The sequence below is a fragment of the Botryllus schlosseri genome, chromosome 12, assembly GCF_051294905.1.
Source record: "Botryllus schlosseri isolate E-star chromosome 12, Bs_hap1, whole genome shotgun sequence".
In the NCBI taxonomy this organism is placed as follows: domain Eukaryota; kingdom Metazoa; phylum Chordata; class Ascidiacea; order Stolidobranchia; family Styelidae; genus Botryllus; species Botryllus schlosseri.
This window is the reverse complement of record NC_137247.1, coordinates 6,892,209-6,912,234: the sequence shown is the minus strand read 5'-3', so window position 1 is coordinate 6,912,234 and position 20,026 is coordinate 6,892,209. Positions and strand designations below refer to the sequence as shown.

Genomic DNA, 20,026 nt, shown 5'->3' with positions numbered 1-20,026 from the left:
CACCATGTCAACCTGTTTGTTTCATTTGGCCGTTTATAATTCATAATGAGCAGATAATGGACCGTCTACAACGGTATGCTTATAAAGTAGGCTGCAAGCTATAAAATGTTAAATGATAAGTTCACCGACAGTGCAAACATTTGCGATAAAACGAAAGGCTGGTGGCAAAAACATTTGGACTTTGTAAACAATTTTGACCAGTTTTTGACCGAACGCCACAATTTTGACAAAATTCTGACTTATTTTGACATGTCAAAAAACACGTGTAAATCATTAGTATAATGCATCAAAGGAATTGGGCTACTCTTCATTCGTATATTCCACGCCCATTTCAACATCCAAAAGTATTTCTGTTCCAGGTTCAATGACATCGTTCTGAAAACGAAGTGAAATAAATATATATGTTATGCAGCATGATCAATTAGACAAATATTTATCATCCGATCAATATTAGTTACTACGCAGAATTGCATTATATTATGCGCGTATTCATCTGAAACACAGAAAGTCGCTGGATGGTAAAGAAGTACAGGCCCACTAGGGCTATACTGCTTGAATCATATGTAAAATGATTCATCATGCGTACTTGCGGTAGAGGTTTTGGTGTTGAACATACATGCAGTCACATTCAGTTAAGCATTTTTCAATCCGAATAACTTCCCCTATACCATGTTCGATATCACTATTTGGAAGATATACTTCTATGCATATATGGGTTATTTTCACAACTGAAGTTATGGCATATGTGTAATTGTGTATTCAGCAATTCTGAAACAGTATTTCAACTCTCAACAAGCATGGTCTTCTCTGTCGTAGAACTGTCTATATCAGTGATTCTTATGACCGGAGCTCCCGGGAACCATGGAGGTTCACTGAGCCAGTCTCAGGAGAAGACACACATTCAACTCATATACATTTACATATGCATATGATTCTTGGTGACACGCCGGTCTTGGTCATCATTGGCTACAGTGCAGTGCCATACGCAGGGGAAGTTGGGTTCAAAATCTTAATCCCGCTCATTTGTAATTCAGCAATCGGTATCACGTATCACGCTGTTGCGTACCGATCGTACAGTACAAAGTAACTTTCTAAACTTACTGAACTGGTCTCTGAAATGGAACAGAAGTCGCTCTGACTTACGTTAAACATTCACTAAAACGTTTTCACTGTGTGTGAAGATCATATTTTCGTCGTTTTCTTCTTTTGACATTTTGTCATTTTGCATAGTCCATTATGTGCACCAGTTATCTACATTAATGTATTAGATGTGCAGTTTGAAGTGCAATGAGGCATATTTCAGTTTTTCTAACGAGGCGAAAGTTAGGGGTTCCCCCAAGGCTTGCAGATCAGCAGTTTAGAACCACTGTTCTATATGATGGCGATTGGAATGACTGCGACCGAGTACGTATGCAGTTGCCGACGATTATGACATACGCATTATGCTAGGATGCTTTACTTTACCTGTATCTCATCTGAAGATTTCATTTCCATGTCCCCAAAGCATCGCCTGAAAAAGTGGAAAAATTATTTCCCGGTTTATGGCGGGAAATGAATTAAATCCCTCAGTGGCTGGAACCCAGAGAAGAGCCTAACATAAACGGACTTGAATCGTTTGCGGCAAACGCAAACATTTGCAGGCGTAAATCCGCATTGGTCGAGAGGTAGCACGCATAATAGACATATCAGAGATATCTAGATATCCCAGACCTACACTCAAGAGGCCATACGCGTAAATTGTGTTTACAAGTTAAATCATGAAATCGCTATGGCAAATATCAATGATTACAATCTATAATTATTGATTATGATTCATCTTATAAGGAAAAATTCGAATCGAACGTTCTAGTTTAGTAGTATGCGAACATTGTGAATTTTGACGGCCAGGCTTAAAAACGAGCCTTACTTTTTGTGTCTCTTCTAAGATGATAAATAGGCCTACATCAGCAACATTTTCTACAGCCTCACGGTCCCATATGTTACCACTAGGGATGGTGTGAACCTCTGAAAGATTCAGGTTCGAGTGAGCGTGAAATTTTTTGAAAGGTTCTGTGTGAACGCGAACGTGAACCTCATGCGTCACATGACGTCATATTGCTAATTCCAGCCCTACGTTTCAGTGAAGTGATATATATTAATGTACACGATACCTTGCGACGACTCGGGCCACATATTGGCACAATGCTGAAGTACATACTGACTTTTTAAACGTCGCCAAATGTATCAACTGGGGCAATCATATGATATCATATTCCCATAGAATCAATATCTTCTGTCGCTTTACCAACAATTTTGGCGTGGACTTGCAAGGGAATATAAGCTTACGCCTTAACGGTCTAGGCCAGACCGGACAATGTATTCGGCGTCTGAGTGTTACTACGTTAATATTGAGCAGAGTGTAAAATGGATTTTACCCCAATAATAAGTTATACCGCTGTAGCCACCACCCCAATTGCACGGATTTGTTTTTTTATAATACAATGAACTTATGAAATCGAGATGGACCCAGTATGCTTGCTAGATTATTTACATCAGACAACGATATCAATTTCATTGATTGATTGATTAAGCCTCAATCGCTGATTCCCTACATGCAGCGTATTTTGATCTTGATGTTGTGTGATTGCGGGTCAAGCTCAGAGCAGAGAGTCACTAAATATTCACAAACGGAAAGCTGGATATTTCGAGCCACCTTTCGTAACAGAGCAGGTAAAAATTTTAAACTTGTCAAGGTGCATGCTCGTTTAGTGCAGACTTTTTATGCTGCCAGCGCCTGCATAGAGTGGCCCACAGTTGAAATGCACTAAATGTCAACCAACAATGCTATAATTACGTAAAAATTGTAATAGATGAAAAAGGTTCACTGTGCAGAATCTACCAAGGTTCGTTTGTGAACGGGAACCTCTAAATTTCCGAGGTTCACGCACAGTACGCAAACGTGAACCTCACGCTCACAGCATCCCTAGTTACCACTGTAAAAGTTGCGTATTCTTTTGTTAACGAGAACGCCCACTATGCTGCGTGTGCGTGTATGAAGAACACCAACATCCGCTTCCTGTTGCCATACAGCCACTTTAATAATTAGGTATGCCATGGCTGTTACTTTTGGTATACATCGTGTTTCTCGAGTACAATGAAGATTTACACCACGCCCATACTTTTCATTTTGATTCCGTGTATGCCGACATGTACCGCCGCCCATTTCCAGACGTTTAAAACACCGCTTACGTGGATCAAATGGCGGGGATGAGCCTAGCAAAACCATCAACACTTGGCTAGGAATTCTGGCGTGGACCTCGGATGGACGCGAACAAGCAACTCATTTGTACTGCAGCTGTGGATCATAGTAATATACGCTATTTCGCCACTGCTGGAGAAATACCTTGGAGGTGTCCAGGGAATATGTCTCCTAAACCTGGTTCCTGAACGCCGCCTTCTTCTTCTCCATGAAAACACAGACGTGGTCAAAAGCAGTGCGACAATCAATGTCGCCACAACTGCTGTGTGTTTCATACTCAATATCACTATTGCTGTATGGGCAAAATTATAAATACTTTCGTTACATGTATCGCATTTATAATAGGCTTACCATATTTTGGAAATCTAAAAAGTGGACACTTTTTCAGAAATTTGAGACTTGCAAAACCGGAGAACGATTCTCAAAAACCGGTGAATTTTTCACACTTTGTGTTCAGTTGACTAAAAAATAATAAAAAAAAATGTCAACTTTTCGATCAGAGCTAAAACCACCGTTCTTCACTCCGAAATACCCGCCGGAGCGCCACTTCTGTGCTAATTTACGGCATATCACTCGCAATTTGCTCCAGATCTGACCTAAATTTTCAAAAAAGAGGACAAAATCTCAAAAAAGAGGACAAAAGGGCGTCCTCCGAGGATACTTTCAAAAAAGTCAAAAAAGAGGTCAAATCCTCTTGAAAAAGGACGTATGGTAACCCTAATTTATAATAGGACGAATAGTCTATTTTTGTCCTTGATGCTTTTGCGGCGTATACACCGACTCATGATATACATACACACGATCTGTGCATATGCATACCATGAGTGCAGGATATGCATATGCCGCTGGACCAGACTTGGACAACTAGAAAATTTTCATCTTTCCCAAAGTATTAGATTACAATCAGAATTAGAGCTACGTTGTTTTTACCAAATTAGATTAGAATTAGAATTAACCATGAGAATGGTTAATGTCTGTACAGTACACCGAACTTGGCTCGTTTTGTTCTATACCAGAGGTCACCGCAATCGTGGCCGGAGATCTGAATTGTGATTTTGGAAGAACGCAAAGTGATGCATTTTGAAATGCTAAAATTGATTTCAGTTTCAAATTATCGTTGTTGCTTCAAAGTAAGCTATTCGCTGGGCCCATCCACACTATTCCCCACTATAGCTGAAAAGGCTTCGGCGATGGCGACAGCATTGCATCGATGGAGAGTCAGCTGATATCACTAAGCAATAAGCATATTGGCGTGCGATGGCCCAGACAATGCCAAGACCGAGATGCTTAGGAAACGGCATAAGATGTCCCCACAAGATCAACCATTAGTATGAAATGGTCTTTCAGCTAGGAGAATGTCTGGCTATAGCCCCAATATCGATTCATTATAGTCGCTGGAAATCGTCGTCAGGTATCGTGCGCAGCTCATAGTCCAAAATAAAATGACGTTTATGATCAACATATAAAATCAATCAATAAAATGACGTTTATGATCATTACGTTTATGAACATTTCTTGTTGTAGGCCTATTCGCACTTCTTCTATAAAATATTACTTCTTTTGTGATAACCATGCCCATCGCCCATGTTAGAGATTACGGCGTTGTACTCACGTAAAGTTTCAAAAACTGGGATGTACTTCGCAGTCTACAAGCTACTATTCTAGCAGGCTATCCTATTATTCGTCACAATTTCTACTATGACTGTATCGTTTATGTGAGGCGATGGCGGCTTGGCATTGGTATTCCCTTCGCGAGAGGCATATTCTTGTTAACTCGCTGCAAACCGCCGCGGTCAAAGAGGCATTTTCGGGAAAACAATAAATTAGACCAGAATCAGAATTAGAGCATAGGAACATTTCACAAATTAGATTAGATTTAGATTTGGAGCATAAAAACATTTCTCAAATTATATTAAAATTATTTTACTGGCATTTCGCTCTAATTTAGTGAAATTAGACAACTAGAATTTTCTATTTGTCCGAGTCTGCGCTGGACAAGGAAGGTGCAGATGATATAGCCTTGCAAGGTTTTCGGAGTCTTGCACCACCACTTCTTGATACCCCGGTGATGCTGAGCGCCAAGCGGGGAAGCCACGGATATCAGGGTTACTAATCAGTAATCAGGTCTTTGGTCTGACACAGCCGATAGCAAGCTTACAGTTAATATGAGATTAAATCCGTCATACATATTCCTAAAACAACTTTAAAAATACTTGTTAGCAGTGTTCCCTCTAATTTTCAATGATTCTGCGCACACTCACCAACTCACTGCGCAGACCCTTGGACAACAGTGCGTAACGACTAAAACAAGGTCATCACTTCGGATTTTTTTAACGCAACTTATATTTTCTGTGCGCAGATAACGTGTCAGCACTGAGCATTTGCGCACGTGCGCAGCTTAGAGGGAAGATTGCTTTATAGGGTTTATAATTAATGTTTCAGTCGGCTATAAACTATCTGCTTGGCATTAGCACCGCGATCTGATATCGCTAACCCTATACAGCTCTAAGTCGTCTTACTCAATGCAAGTCATCACGTGATTGCTGTTGTCAAATTTCCAGAATAATTACCACTAAATGCTGACATTAGGCACTATACGCACTTTATCTCAGCACATCGACGTCGCTGAACCGAATACCAGGATCAAGGTAATATAGAAATATATTACCGACATGATACATCTACCGATTTTTAGTTGCTTCCTGATTGTAATGTTGTATGCACCAGTTTGATTGACTCAATGTGTTGCCTTTATGCACAAACTTTGTAAATATATCCTGCAAAGTATACAGTGATTAACTAGGGTATATTAAACGTATATCATATTTCACGGCTACGATGAACCTTATACGATGATAACCAGGCTGCCTATATTATCCAACGCTGAATCGAAGCACGATCTTTACCGGCAAAAGTCAGACGCAGAAACACTAACCTGAAAATTAATCCCACCTGCTCAATAGTCGATGACATTATGTTAATTGATAGGGTGAATGGGTCCGGTTGATAAAAACACAAGAAAGAATGCGTAACTTTTTGTTGTTTTTATTGAATATCCACAGTTCACATTTTTGAGACGAATGCAAAGATATAGCATTACAATAAAAATATCTTGAGCGCACATGCTATTCTATGCAGCTCATTTGATTGGTGTTGATTATATGTGCGTGATTGTTAAGATTAGCCGAAGTCATATATTCGTCTTGTATTATAAAATGCTGTTTCGTATTTTAACTCGTGAAACATTGCACGGTGGTGATGTGCCACAAGATAATATCCGGAACGTGTATTATAGTTTCAAAAATATAATATTCCACCAGTTCCAAGCTAACGCTAAAGACGATTATGTCTCGCGGGTGTAAAATAAAAACCAATGCTGAACGAAGTTAACAGAGCTTGTTGTATGGCGTAAGTGGTCTACGTTGATGACAGTCAAGAACCAATGCGGAAATTTGTTGTGTCGCTACATGGTATCCTCGGTCTTCCTATGTGTAGTTAGATAGCGGATTTACTCGCTTTGATGCAGAAGAATATCTTCATTCATGACATTCCCCTGGAATAGAAACAATCTTAGTAATAGTAGTACAATGTGACGGATTGCAGAGTAATATGGTCACGTCACAATTTCATCGGAGCAAGTACTATAATGGTCTCTATTGATCTGGCGTATTACTCATTGCTTCGGTCATTTTCGGTGAATTCACAGATCCATATATTTCATGAATCTACATTCGCTTCAGCCTATTACCTGTTCCAGCAGATCCCTCTTTTCCACCGATTTCTCAACAGACGGTTCTTCACTGTAAAACACACGCACCATTATAACCTCTTACTTGTTTTGATGAACGCGCCACACCCAAGCTTGCGTCTCGATTTTAACCATGTACCCGTTTCCGACATTAGGCAAAATTTTCTATCAAAGTACTATGTTACAAAATCGATCAGACCGTCGTTCGATGATGTATAAACTCGTAAGCAGCCAGTTCCGATCGCGTAAACATGTGAACTTCAGATTTAGTTTGGTAGATTGCTTCCCTATTTTCTGCTATGGCGCGTTACTGGCAGTTTTCAGCTCAATACAGTCTAACAAAAAGAAAAATTTATGAGTTTTGAAAGTGTAGACTATTTATCAGGGTTAAACTTTCGAATAGTTTTTACTTTACACTGCTCACTCGGTTTTATTCTATAAAATTCTCTTTGAATCCTGCAACTTGTTAATTTTCCCCGTAATGATAGGACAATGAGTTTTCGAAATATTATTTAGAGCTATAGTTGAGACGTGCTTGAGTAGCCTGATTTGCTCCATTCAAACTTTGGTACGGGCAGGTGTTGTACTTTAGTGTGTATTATTCAGACACTCCGAATTAAATGGAAGTCGTTGGAGATGCTCTCTTAAGTCATAATTTGAGCATTTCGCATATCGGCCATATTACATCATAAGCAAGTTTGCATTCTGTAATTCATGATGATAGATAGATTTCCCAGATTTTGACCATATTACATGCTGTGCTAATCAATTCAGTGTCTCCTTTTGGCAAGTAACGCGACCGTTTTTCACGAACCGGTTGGTGTGTATGACCCAGATACACCCGTATAAATGAGGCAGGGGTGTGACATGTGCATGGGCTGCGATTTATTCTGTCTATGCGTAGGCTACCAATTTTTTTGCGATTTCGTGGCGGGGTGCACGTTAACGCCACTCATGCAAATGGACTCATCAGAACGACCCGTGAATCTGACATAGTGGATATTGTGGAAACCAAAAAAATACACGAATTTTGTTTACAGTGTATATAATGTTAAGCCAGAGTAAAACATTTCGTTAAACATTATCACGCATCGGACCTACCGCAGCCATTTCGGCGAACTCCTGTGACGAGTGTATCTCCTCCGCCTGCTCGATTTTCCGGATTCAACGCTCGACAGCAACAGGCCAACGCAGAGCAACACGATTAAGGAACGGTACATTCCGTATTAGATGTAGTATAAAATATTCTGGCAAACGAAAGAAAATGTATCGGAAGGAGTGGGCTTACACAACTAACATATTCGTTCTGTGAGGCGACATTATATTATAGTTTTTCTCGCCGATTCCGGATGCCATCGGTGTTTCAGTTGCTATTACGCAAATGACGAAGAATACAATGCATCGCGACTGCCAGTTTCCGCATCTGTTTTAGCGTGATTTATCGCAAACAATGAAGGTTTGCGTGACATGCGATTTACTAATAATGTCATATACTCATGTTCGCGTCGTCTGCGGGCGAGAGTCTGAACAGTGGAAACATTGTCGAAAGTCCATAATTCATGGAAACCTAATCGAACAGTATCGCAACATTGTACCCTTTTAAATACTGAATTATTTTATGTGGAATTCGATAAGGGAAGTAGCAGAACGAAAGTTCTCATTTATACTTGACGACGAAAATGTGTATAAGTATCGGACGTAATCGTCAGCCGCTCAATTTTTCGCCCTTGTCGCAAGGTCATTGTAATCTTCGTAAGTTACGCCATTATTCCCAACCTTTTTGACTCTGCGAAACCCTGGCGCAGCATTGATGCGATAAGATTTCAGTATCTCGAATAATGCACTACACATAACGGGTTCAACGAAATGATAAGTTGCAGTATTGCAACACTTCGATATCTCGCGGCACCGTTGATCATTTCAATTACCAATTCATAGTGCCACGGTACATCGGGAACGAACCATTAGCATGATTACACCATGCTCCACTCCAGGTTCACCTATACCTCAGCTCTGTCTGGTACCTCTGACCTAGGCCCTAGGGGGCTAAGTGTCGGACTAAAACAGTAAGATCACTGCAATATACATATGCTGAGGTTGAACATGAATATTTTTGACAAAAATGCACCAGTCTTTTTATATATAAATGATCCCTGGGCTTATAGTCTTTAGGGTGATTGTGAGCGGTATTATTGGAGCGTGACGATATTGAACTTATATTTTCAGTCATATTTATATCTCGGTAATTTTCCATGTTCTGGGTTAGTCCATTTTTAGAAATTTGTCATTCATCGTAATTTATGATATTTGGAATATTTATGTTCCCAATTACCTACCGTACATTTTAGTGTATGGTGACTCGGTTACTTTTCTCATTTCCAGGATGGCGATATCTCCTGTTGGGTGGTTTTGGTAGGGTGTGGTGTTGGTGGGAATGTAGGCTGTTGGGGTATGGGATGTGATATTTCCGGGGAGGGGTATGGGGGGTTGTAAAAACACACGGAATGGCAGTTTTATTTGCATATGGAAAAAGAAAAAGGCGATGCATTTTTACGTAAAAATAAATATTCATATTGGTACATGTATATGGAATAACTATGCAATATGGAATATGCATTGCATATAAACGCGGGAAAATTTGAGATATCAAAATCATGCATGCATCAATTTGAGACTTGTAAAGGTGCGTAGTTTAATTCGCTACGGACATGGCGCAATGTACATGGCACAGTGTTTAATTCGATTATTTGATTCGTTTCAATGGGAAAATATTATATTTCGATAAACTTGATCGACACCGGATGGACTGGTAACCACCAATATCGAATTTCAAACCATTGGCTATTTGGCACAAATCGAATTTCTATTGATCAGGTCGTGATATTTGAAGAGCTTCTTGGAGGTACAAAACTTCAATATACAATTAAATAGTATTTCGATAAACTTGATCGACACCGGATGGACTGGTAACCACCAATATCGAATTTCAAACCATTGGCTATTTGGTACAAATCGAATTTCTATTGATCAGGTCGTGATATTTGAAGAGCTTCTTGGAGGTACAGAACTTCAATATACAATTAAATAGTATATTCATATTGAAATGAACCCGACTATTTTCGGTTGACACTCGTCAGGGGTAATCGTCAGCAACTAGTAGAGAATTGGAAAGAACATTGTATATCAACAATCGTATCACAAAATATGACGTCACCAGCATGAAAGAGAGAGCGTAGTACATTGAACGCTCTCTCTTTCATGCTGGTGACGTCGTATTTTGTGATACGATTGTTGATATACAATGTTCTTTCCAATTCTCTACTAGTTGCTGACGATTACCCCTGACGAGTGTCAGCCGAAAATATTCGGGTTCATTTCAATATGAATATACTATTTAATTGTAGGTCGTGATATGCGCCCATATTGCTCTTACTTCCGTTCAGACATGGGGTAATCGCGATTAGTAATCGTAATCGATTACGACGATTACAGTATTTTCAAGTAATCGTAATCGAAATCGATTACATTCGAAAAAAATCCATCGTAATCGTAATCGACTACTTCACATATCTAATCGATTTCTTTGTGAATGAACGATTACTTTTTATTTGTGCAATGAATATGACATAACCGAACATTCGTGAACAAGGAAGAGATATTATACCAGGTTATTGATAGCACAAACGGTTGATTTTCAAACGCCACCGCTCATTATTACGTCAGAAGTATTAGCTTTGCTCGTCCTTACGTAAGAAGTATCCGCACGTAGTAAATATATATTCGATGGACATTGCTATGTGATTGTTAGAACAGTGTAAGCCATGTTGTATATCAGGTAATCAATACACTTCAGACGCCACTACCTCGCAGCAAGATAATAATCACCAGTCTGCCTAGTTTCAAATAGTAACTTAGGTATTGATGTTTGGTTATGCTTAGACGCAGTTTGACCGTTGCTGCTTGGCGAGCAGTAGGCCTATGTATGTAGAATACGTATGTATTTGTACGTACACCGGACAAAGATTTGAAATTTTGTACTCGTCTAATAAAACACATTACGATGGTTTAAATCAGGGGTCTCCAACACGCGGCCCGCGAGGTCCTATTTTGCGGCCCGCGACCTGATTTGAAAAAAACTCAGAAAAACGCTTAGTAAATCATGTTGAAACGCTAGAATTGATTTCAGTTGAAACATAATGTTGTTGTTTTTCAAAGTGAGCCATTCTATGTGTCCACTATCACTATTACTCACTAGTTGATACGGCTTCGGCATGGTTATATCATTCCATGGATGAAGAATTTGCTGGTACGAATGGGCATATTGCCTTGACGTGCAATGGCCCACCACTGCCAAGACCGAGACGCCTGCAAAACGACTTCGGGCGCTCCAAATGACCATGCTTTACGAGGAGATAGTTGTCTAGCAAGTAGGCCTACCGTGTATAGCTAACCCCAATATTGATTCTTCAATCCATGGGTGGCCAATCTGCAGCAGTAGAAGGAAAATTATGCGGCTGTCGACACTTGTAATAACAACCCTAAGTTTTCGCAGATACCCCCTGCATCAGCTGTATCTGGGAATCTGATCACATTGGCCGAGAAAGGATAAATATTTTATAGTAATATGTGAAACTATACTAATATTTATTGACGAAATTCACTCATGAACATGGAAAATTTTTCGCGCTTCGCGCGACTACAGATTGGTTCTCTGTGGCTCTTTACAACATAACTACTAACGATTTGGTGCGCATAGTAAGCCGATATGTGCATATAGATTAGTTCGGAGTGTACCGGCAATGGACATGGACATGATAACGTGGGTATTTGGCCCCAGCTAGTTTATCACGACTAACCACCGGTATGCGGGCGCAGGCTACATGAGTACGCGAAATGCGGCCGTGAATTACAAAAATGTTGGCCACCCCTGTTTTAGCGGCTAAAGAGTGTTGTCATTGTCAGGTATCGTGTACAGCTCATAGTCCAAAATATAATGACATTGATGATCATGATACCTTTTGTTGTATTTGTGTTTGTTCAATAAAATATTAGTTCTTTTGTGGTGACTATAACCGTCGCCTATGTTAGAAAGCACAGCGTTGTAATAACGTAGAGTTATCAGACGTGGTTGTTGAACTGCGTTGCCTACTTTTATATCGATATTGATGTCATGCGGCCCGCGGCCTCCAGGAATTTGGAAAAGTGGCCCGCGACCTATTTTGAGTTGGCGACCCCTGGTTTAAATCAACAGCTGCTGATATATATCATAACCGAGCCGTTCTTTGCCGTTTCTCGTAACGACAGCTTGCAGTATCTGTATTAAGTGGAAGGTAGAATTTTAAGTTCACTTTATCTTATTCTCATATGATTCTACTTGAAACTGGCACCAACCTTTATTTCACAATTCTTCACTCTACATTTATACATGTCGCCATATAGCCATCCGCTTATACACCATGTTAGCGTGGGTTGTAGGTACAATCAGGACCAAAACAGTAATTCGTCCTCCACTCCAAACGTTGGTAATGGTAGGGTTGTAACCAAATCAAGATGTTTCGAGCCACAAGTCAATCTCACTTTGATAGTTTTGATTCGAGTCAAGTCGAGTCATTTTCAATTGACCCCCGAGTCACGTCCGAGTCCAAGTCAGTTAGTATAGGGTCGAGTCTGAGTCATAGTGTTTGACTCGAGTACGAGTCCAAGTCGTTATGTTCCAGATCAGTTTTCAGATCAATGCAAATCAACCCACTTTTTTTATCTCTGCTCGCGTGATATATAATGGCTCGTATTCATAATATAGTATTTTTCATCATTTTTCACAGTTTATGGCCCTATTTCCAAGTATCAGGACTGATAGACGAAATACAAATAATGTGGTCACTTTACTATTCTTCGAAGTTACATGGAATGTCTGTCTTGGCCGTTCTAGTCTCGAGTTATGTGACTTGGTTCGAGTCATGCAAAATGACTCGAGTACAAGTCGAGTCAATACAAAAATTGGCTCGAGTCGAGTCAATTTACGCATTTGAAAAAATTACTCGAGTCAAGTCTAGTCACCAAAAAATCACGACTCGAGTCATTACAACCCTGGGTATTGGGGCTCCGTAGGATGGTCAGTTTTCATGTTGATGACTGAATTTCCTCAATAATATTGGTAATTGAATTATATTGCTATTCATTCAGATTTACTGGTAGAGCTGGGGGCACGTAATTCCTAATTATAGCATCTGGTATGTTGTTATAATTACTTTATTGTATGTTGTTAATTCGTGACCTTACGTTTTTTATCAAAAGATACTGTAGTCGCCCAAACGTAGCAGACTAAAAGAAAAACTTTCGTGACACGCACACACAAATTGTCATGCCTTCATTCCTCTGGAGTGCCTCGGTTGGCATTCGCACTAATGGGGCTCAGATTGGAAGGACCGGACTATTCGTCACGCCCACAGAGCGCGGCAACTGACAATTGACACATACCCAAAGTTTTGGCCAAGGTCATTCTTTAGTAGCACACTTTGTGGAGTTGCATGTTGGCCGGAATTGCATACGTCTTCTGGTGTGTCGTGGCGGGGTAATAACCACCACCGAAATGCCTATTCCTATAAATTATGCATGCTTTTATCTTGAGGGGGATAGGTATGCATTTCAAAATCAAGCTGTTTAGAGACATTAAATCCCGAAGCTCGAAGAAAATTTTCAAGTTAATAAACTCTCTTGAAAATACTCAGTGATAATTTATGTTGATTTACGAAATACTTTTGAGTCCCCTTAGCGCTCGCTCCCGGTCCTATTGGGGAGTTTGGGGTGTGGCAGTTACGGACCTGGCAAGAATGCGAATCGTTGGGTGCGACGAATAGTCCTGCATAGAGTTGGGCAATGGGTACATTATGACGTAACAAGCAAATGACGTAGGATATATAAAGAAAGTTGTTATCTCATTAGACCTTTTCATCGCAAGCCTTATATTGTCTTCCAATATCTCTTCTGAAATTAGTTCTAAGAAACAAAACAAATGTAATCGTGAGTAATCGTGATTCTTTTGGAAATGTCATCGTAATCGTAATCGACTACTTCCTGATTTTGCTGTAATCGTAATCGTAATCGCGAGATTCACAAATAATCGTAATCGCAATCGATTACATTCGTGAAGTAATCACCCCATGTCTGCTTCCGTTACGGTTGGATAATAATCGCACATTTAAAGATTGAATTCAGCTGCATGGCTTAATGTTAACGAGTACAGTGCCAGTTTCAAAACGCCGCATCAGAATTTTAATGCTGTACACAGCAATGGCATGGAGTAAAGTGCGATCTAGCGCAACTATGATGTTATCGACAATTGACAAGTATTCATTATGACGTCACAATCCGGCACGGTGGCAACTATGTCTTCGTTGCTGCATCCGATGTTACCGAAGGCTGACAGACTCTAGATTACTATAGATAACTAACCTATGGGTAGATCTGTAATCTATATAGACCAGGGGTGGCCAACCTTTTCAGCTAAAGGGCCACATGAAATTGACGAACGAGTGCGCTGCCTACTAGCCGCGCCAGGCGCGTAAAATTTCCAAAATTAATATCATTATTACTTGGGTATATTGCGGGTCGACTGGGGTATACCGCCCGCTAGGCTCAGTTTGCAAGGACAGGACTATTCGGCATCTGGACATATCGATATCGAAGATTTCCGCTAATATACGACAATCATTATATGCCTACATTTCATCGTCGACGATATTTCTGCGAACGCAAACGCGAAAAGCCTTTCTCTCGTAATTGCTAATATAGTTAGACTCAATCGGCTAATTCAGGCGTTTTTCCATTTTTAGATGGGGGTAGGCTACAAAGCAAGAAATCGTGTGACAATTAAACACGCGAAGCGTGACGAAAAATCTTAATACTTTTTTAGTTTGTTGTAATGTACGACGATTTACTAAAAATGTGACTGGACCCTGGATCTGCCAATGCGTCGGAACTGATATTTTAGTCATCAACATCCCAAGTGTCGCAGCCAGACTAATCATATTTTTGGTTGGCCTTGCAAGTTCACAGTCTGAGCATTTCAATTACGATAATATAACAGAATATCGATAATATATTGGGAAATTAGCTCGCGGGCATCTCAAAACCTATTGTCGCGTACCACATATGGCCCGCAGGACGCGGGTTGCCCACCGCTTATGTAGACAGACACCGTCGATAGTTTTCAGAGCCGGATCCTAAGCTGGAGCCGGAGCAGTGGTAATAATGCGGCTCCGGAGCAGTAGCCGGAGCTAATGTATGACAGAAAAAAGCGCCGGAGCTGGAGCAATGCAAATTTACGACTGCTCCAAAGCCCTGGTTAAAACCCTGCCTTACATAGGCCTGTTAGTACTGTTAATAACTTGTGTATTCCAGTACGTCTTAAAGTTGAAATCACTCCTATTAAACGAAAGTAAAGGAGGTTTATTATTATTCGTTGAATTGGTACACAAAAAAATAATGCAAAAATTTTAGTTGGTTGCTGGAATCTGTATTCAGGTGTGTCGATGTAGGTATACTGGCTTCATTAGTTTAGCAGAAAAGTATCATCATCCGTCTCGATACCCTGGAACACAAAATTTAAAGTAGCAATTATGACATGTGCACAGTGTAGTATACCCCATGATTGGGGTCTCACTACATGATACGGCTAATCCGGATGTTTGCCTACTATCACTGAAGGCTACATCAAGTTTTCCATAAAGCCGTTACTGTATCATAACAAGACGCGCTACTTCGCCGATGCTCATTCCAACTCGATTGCGCCTGCAAGTGTAAATAATGAATATTTTGGGCGAAATTATCAAGCAATCTTCAACGACGGTTATCGGATATAAAGTCAAAAGCTTATATTGCCATGGATTCATACAACTTGTTTTCTACCTGACCCATTTCCTAACATGTGATATCTAACTTAATAGGAATAAACATCAAACCAAGGCTCGGCCGGTATCAATATATTTTTATTCGGTTTATATACTTGCTTATTGAGTGCACTGCGGGTTGCGCAATAATTGGAGACTAGGATCAGGGCCGAAGCGATAAGACCATGCCGGAATATATTTGACCGAAGTACTATAATTTTCTCTTTTGACCTTGTATATAATCTCATTGCTTTATTCATATTAGGTGAAATCACAGCCATCTACTTAGTTCTGGAATTCGCTCCTGCCATACCTGTTCCGACAGCTCCCGGGTTGCAATCCATTCCTCATCATTACCAGACATCAGGTTACTGTTAAACAAAAGCGCAAATATATAACTCCTCAATATTTTGATGAAACCAAGATTGAGTTATAATTCCATTCAGTACCTGCTTCCGTCATTAGGTATAATATATTTTGAAAGTACCATAACAACATCTTATCTGATCCTACGATCGGGCAGGCGTTCGATAAACTCAGCGAGCTTCGTTAATGTGTATGATCATGCTCGAGTTTGGTATATTTAGTCCCTAGAATTGCTGTTTGCTATGGCGTGCTACCATGATAGACTTCGCAAACACAGGTTCATCAATACAGTCCCACAAAAAGAGCAATCCCTTAGCTATAGACCTATTTATCAGGGCTAAATACATAATAGTTTTTGTTTCATACCGCTCGCGCCGTTTTGATTCAATCAAAAAAAAACTTTGAAACTTTTAATTTGACAATATCCGTCATAGTTAAGTCAGGCATCGAATGGAACCATACCAATTTAGAAAGTTTTATTGCAATCTAGTTGAGTCACTATTATTCTGAAACACCATTCTAAGTGGGCTTTGTTCAAATCGAATTCTCTGGTGCGGACCGATATTTGAGTTCCGGATACGTTTCATTCAGACACTCCGAATTGAATAGATATCACTGCAGGCACTCGATCAGGTAGTTTATTTCGCATATCGACCATTTATGCGTTACTCATATCAGTACACTTTAAATCAGTGGTTCTCAAACTAGGGGCGCTTGGGGGCGTGAAAGCATCTCAGGGGAGGCGCGAAGCCGCCTGAGAGAATGTTTCGTGAACTCGGAATGAGTTCCAAGTTTTAACAATGGCAATAATCATAATTATATTTCGGTTTTACATGCCGAAATTGCGTCGTACTGTCCATACACTGATGCTAGATCGTGACCGATTTTGATGAATGTGTTAAGCTGTGCCATTGGTATATTTGAATTAGCTTATGGTCAGGTACTTTTCAGCTAAGATCAAGTGGGGTAATAAAAGGGAATAGGCACTACAATCGCTAAAATATCTATGTGCTACATGCTACCATGGCACATTAATATGTCTTACAAAATACTCACCTGAACTTTATTTCGCACTAGGCGCGATTTACCTCCAGCTCATAATTTAGCGCTCTGCGTATAATCCGAATTCCATATTTGAGAAGTATCTCAACAGCCATAACACCTTCCATGCTACCAAACACTGCGTTGGGATTGCAACCATTTTGGTTGCTCTTTTTACTTATTTTTTATATGACGATAAGTAAGCGCGAAATTTTTCCCTGTCTTCAAGGGATGCGTGTCGAAAAAAGTTTGAAAACCACTGTTTTATATCAAGGGGGTGCATATTGGTGGATTTTCACCATACATATGGCAAGGGGTAGGCCTACCAATCAATTTAGCTGATCTTTTTGGTACGTAATCCAACCCTTACAACGTTGGTTATGAGCAATATACAACCATACAAATGGAACCATGTGTAGCCTATAGGGTGGTGAGAATTATGTTTACGCAACCACGTTGTTGGCCTTTTTAGGTGTGGTACACATAAAACAGGGTTCGCGGCCCATGGGGGTCGCTTTCCTTTAATATTTATTATCCTAATATGATTCCTGATACGCCAACTTGTAGCTGGACAGCTTACGCGGCTGGATTTAAACAATGCTTTAAATAAATGAAATGAAGAACAATTAGGGCCATGAATAAACTAATAAAAGGAGCCCAATCTAAGGTGTGCTCTGTAAGCAGCAGCGCCACACATAGACAGAAACAGATTGGTGGCCAAGATGCAACAACAGCCATCTCACTGATGCTGCCTTGTGCATGATTTGAATAAATGAGAATTTCCTTCTACAGCGTGGTATCATAATTGCTACTGCTGCGCACATAGTCGCCAGCTTTCCACATAAGCTGTGGATAGATGTGGGCAAAAGTGCTGACTTTTTTAGGCAACAGCATACCAAATTTAGTGGTGGGTCTCGGAACATTGTCAAATCGAAATTTGCGTCACCACCATAAAAAGATTGGAAATGTCTGGCGTAATCACGATATTCAAATGGCATGGATACATGGTACAATGGGTTTATGGTGTAAAGAGGTATTTGTTTGTCCCACAAGCCTGATTCCAAGCCCACGCCAAGTTGTAAATCTGGATGCTACGCGATTTTTGTTTACATTATGTATAATTGGGTTACCATATGTCCTCCTTCGGGAGGAATTGTCCTCCATTTTCAAGAAGTCGAAAATGTCCTCCGATGACACCCAAATTTCCTTCTTTTTGGCAATCCGTCCACCTCTTTAGCTTTGACAGGCAGGCGATTGCACGGGCACAACTAAAAACTAAAACACTAAAACCGGATTCCGACGACAGCGACAGCGACAGTAAGGAGTAAGGATGACAAAAAACTGACGATAGAGCGGGTTTACCGGGGAGTCGATTTTGAAAAATGACCTTTTCTTATTTTTTTTTAGTCAGTACAACAGTATTTCTAGTAAAAATTTACATATTATATCGTCCGATTTGATTATTATTATTATAGATGGTATAAAGTGTCCTCTGTTCCGGATCTCAAAATATGGTAACCCTAATAAATTGCATGAATACGTAAGAAAACTATAGTTAACATCTCGGACAGCGAACCTACCGCGACCATCTCGGCAGGGGACTCCGAAATCGAGATTTATAAGGACTTTTTCTGCGTATCATGCGACATCGCCATCTCGATTCAACATTCGCCAATAACAGGCTGACGCAAAGCAATACGATGATGCAGCGGTACATTTCTTACAAGAAGTTGGTATCAAGTATTCTGGTAAATGAAAGCAAATATTGAGGAACCAGTTCGCCTACACCAGGGGCGGGCAACATACGGCCCGCGAAGGGATTTTGTCCGGCCCGAGGACAGTTTTCCTTCTTATATGATAATGTGACCCGCGGCTACAGTCTGCCGAGATACCCCGCTATTCTTGATTATTACGTCACATTTTAGTGACTGTAGGTTATTTTGTACATGTATGCGCAGAGTGCTAGTGAAGCTTGCGCGGAAGTTCGTCGAAGCGAGAAGACTTGCATTATCGGCATTTACGATGTACTCAACCCTAATATCGTTTGTGGTAATCATGGTGTTTGTAGACTACAATGGTCATTTACACCAGACCGATATTTTTAATTTTTGATTCCGTAACCGCCGACTTGTATCACGGCACACTTGTATAGGCTTTTGTAAGACACCGCTTATGCCAGGGGTCGCCAACCCAAAACGGGTCGCGGGCCACTTTTCAAATTTCGTAGATGACGCGGTCCGCATGAATTCAATATCGAGATAAAATATAGGTCACCCAGATGAACAACGACGCTATCTCATCACCTACTCAGCCATAATGAATTGATATCTTGGTAAATTTGGCGTACTGGGCTTATCGAACGCCTTGAAATATTAATTTGGGATCACACCGTGTGTTGATTGATCACATCATAGTGTCCTATATGGTGTGCACACAAGCAAATCTCACGGCTCAGTGAAATTGGTCTACGTCACACTTTCCCTTTGGTCAAAATCAATTTGACGGTAATTTTTGGCCGGCTTGCCGAGCATTAAAACGGATATCAATCGAAAGCTACCGCGGTGCTGATTGCGAAAATATATATTCTATTCTGCTCGTGGTCCTGGACCCCCCCCCCAAATTCAGCTTCGAATGTTGCATTGTAACGGAGTTTGGTATTGTGACGCAACCATGCCGTCTGGGAGCAGGTGAGGAGCAGAGTAAACCACAAGCGTATTGGCCATTGTTGCGAGCCCGATTGAGCAT

General features: G+C 40.4%; 3 long non-coding RNA genes across 3 annotated transcripts in view; all 3 read right to left on the bottom strand.

The window, feature by feature from the left end:
• LOC145451821 (uncharacterized) overlaps positions 1-20,026 on the bottom strand; it is a 176,377-nt gene continuing 156,351 nt past the window's right edge. Inside the window, exons 2-4 of the long non-coding RNA XR_013919058.1 lie at positions 3,383-3,532; positions 1,465-1,510; positions 1-375 (exon numbers count right to left, since the gene is read on the bottom strand). This is a non-coding gene — a long non-coding RNA (uncharacterized LOC145451821). The remainder of the gene's footprint in view (positions 376-1,464; positions 1,511-3,382; positions 3,533-20,026) is intronic.
• Positions 6,526-8,279, bottom strand: LOC145451829 (uncharacterized). Its single transcript, XR_013919069.1, has 3 exons — positions 8,088-8,279; positions 6,987-7,038; positions 6,526-6,791 (listed from the first exon to the last, which is right to left on the bottom strand). It is a non-coding gene; the product is annotated as an uncharacterized LOC145451829 (long non-coding RNA).
• On the bottom strand, positions 15,414-19,091 carry LOC145452711 (uncharacterized). Its single transcript, XR_013919483.1, has 3 exons — positions 18,862-19,091; positions 16,188-16,245; positions 15,414-15,576 (listed from the first exon to the last, which is right to left on the bottom strand). It is a non-coding gene; the product is annotated as an uncharacterized LOC145452711 (long non-coding RNA).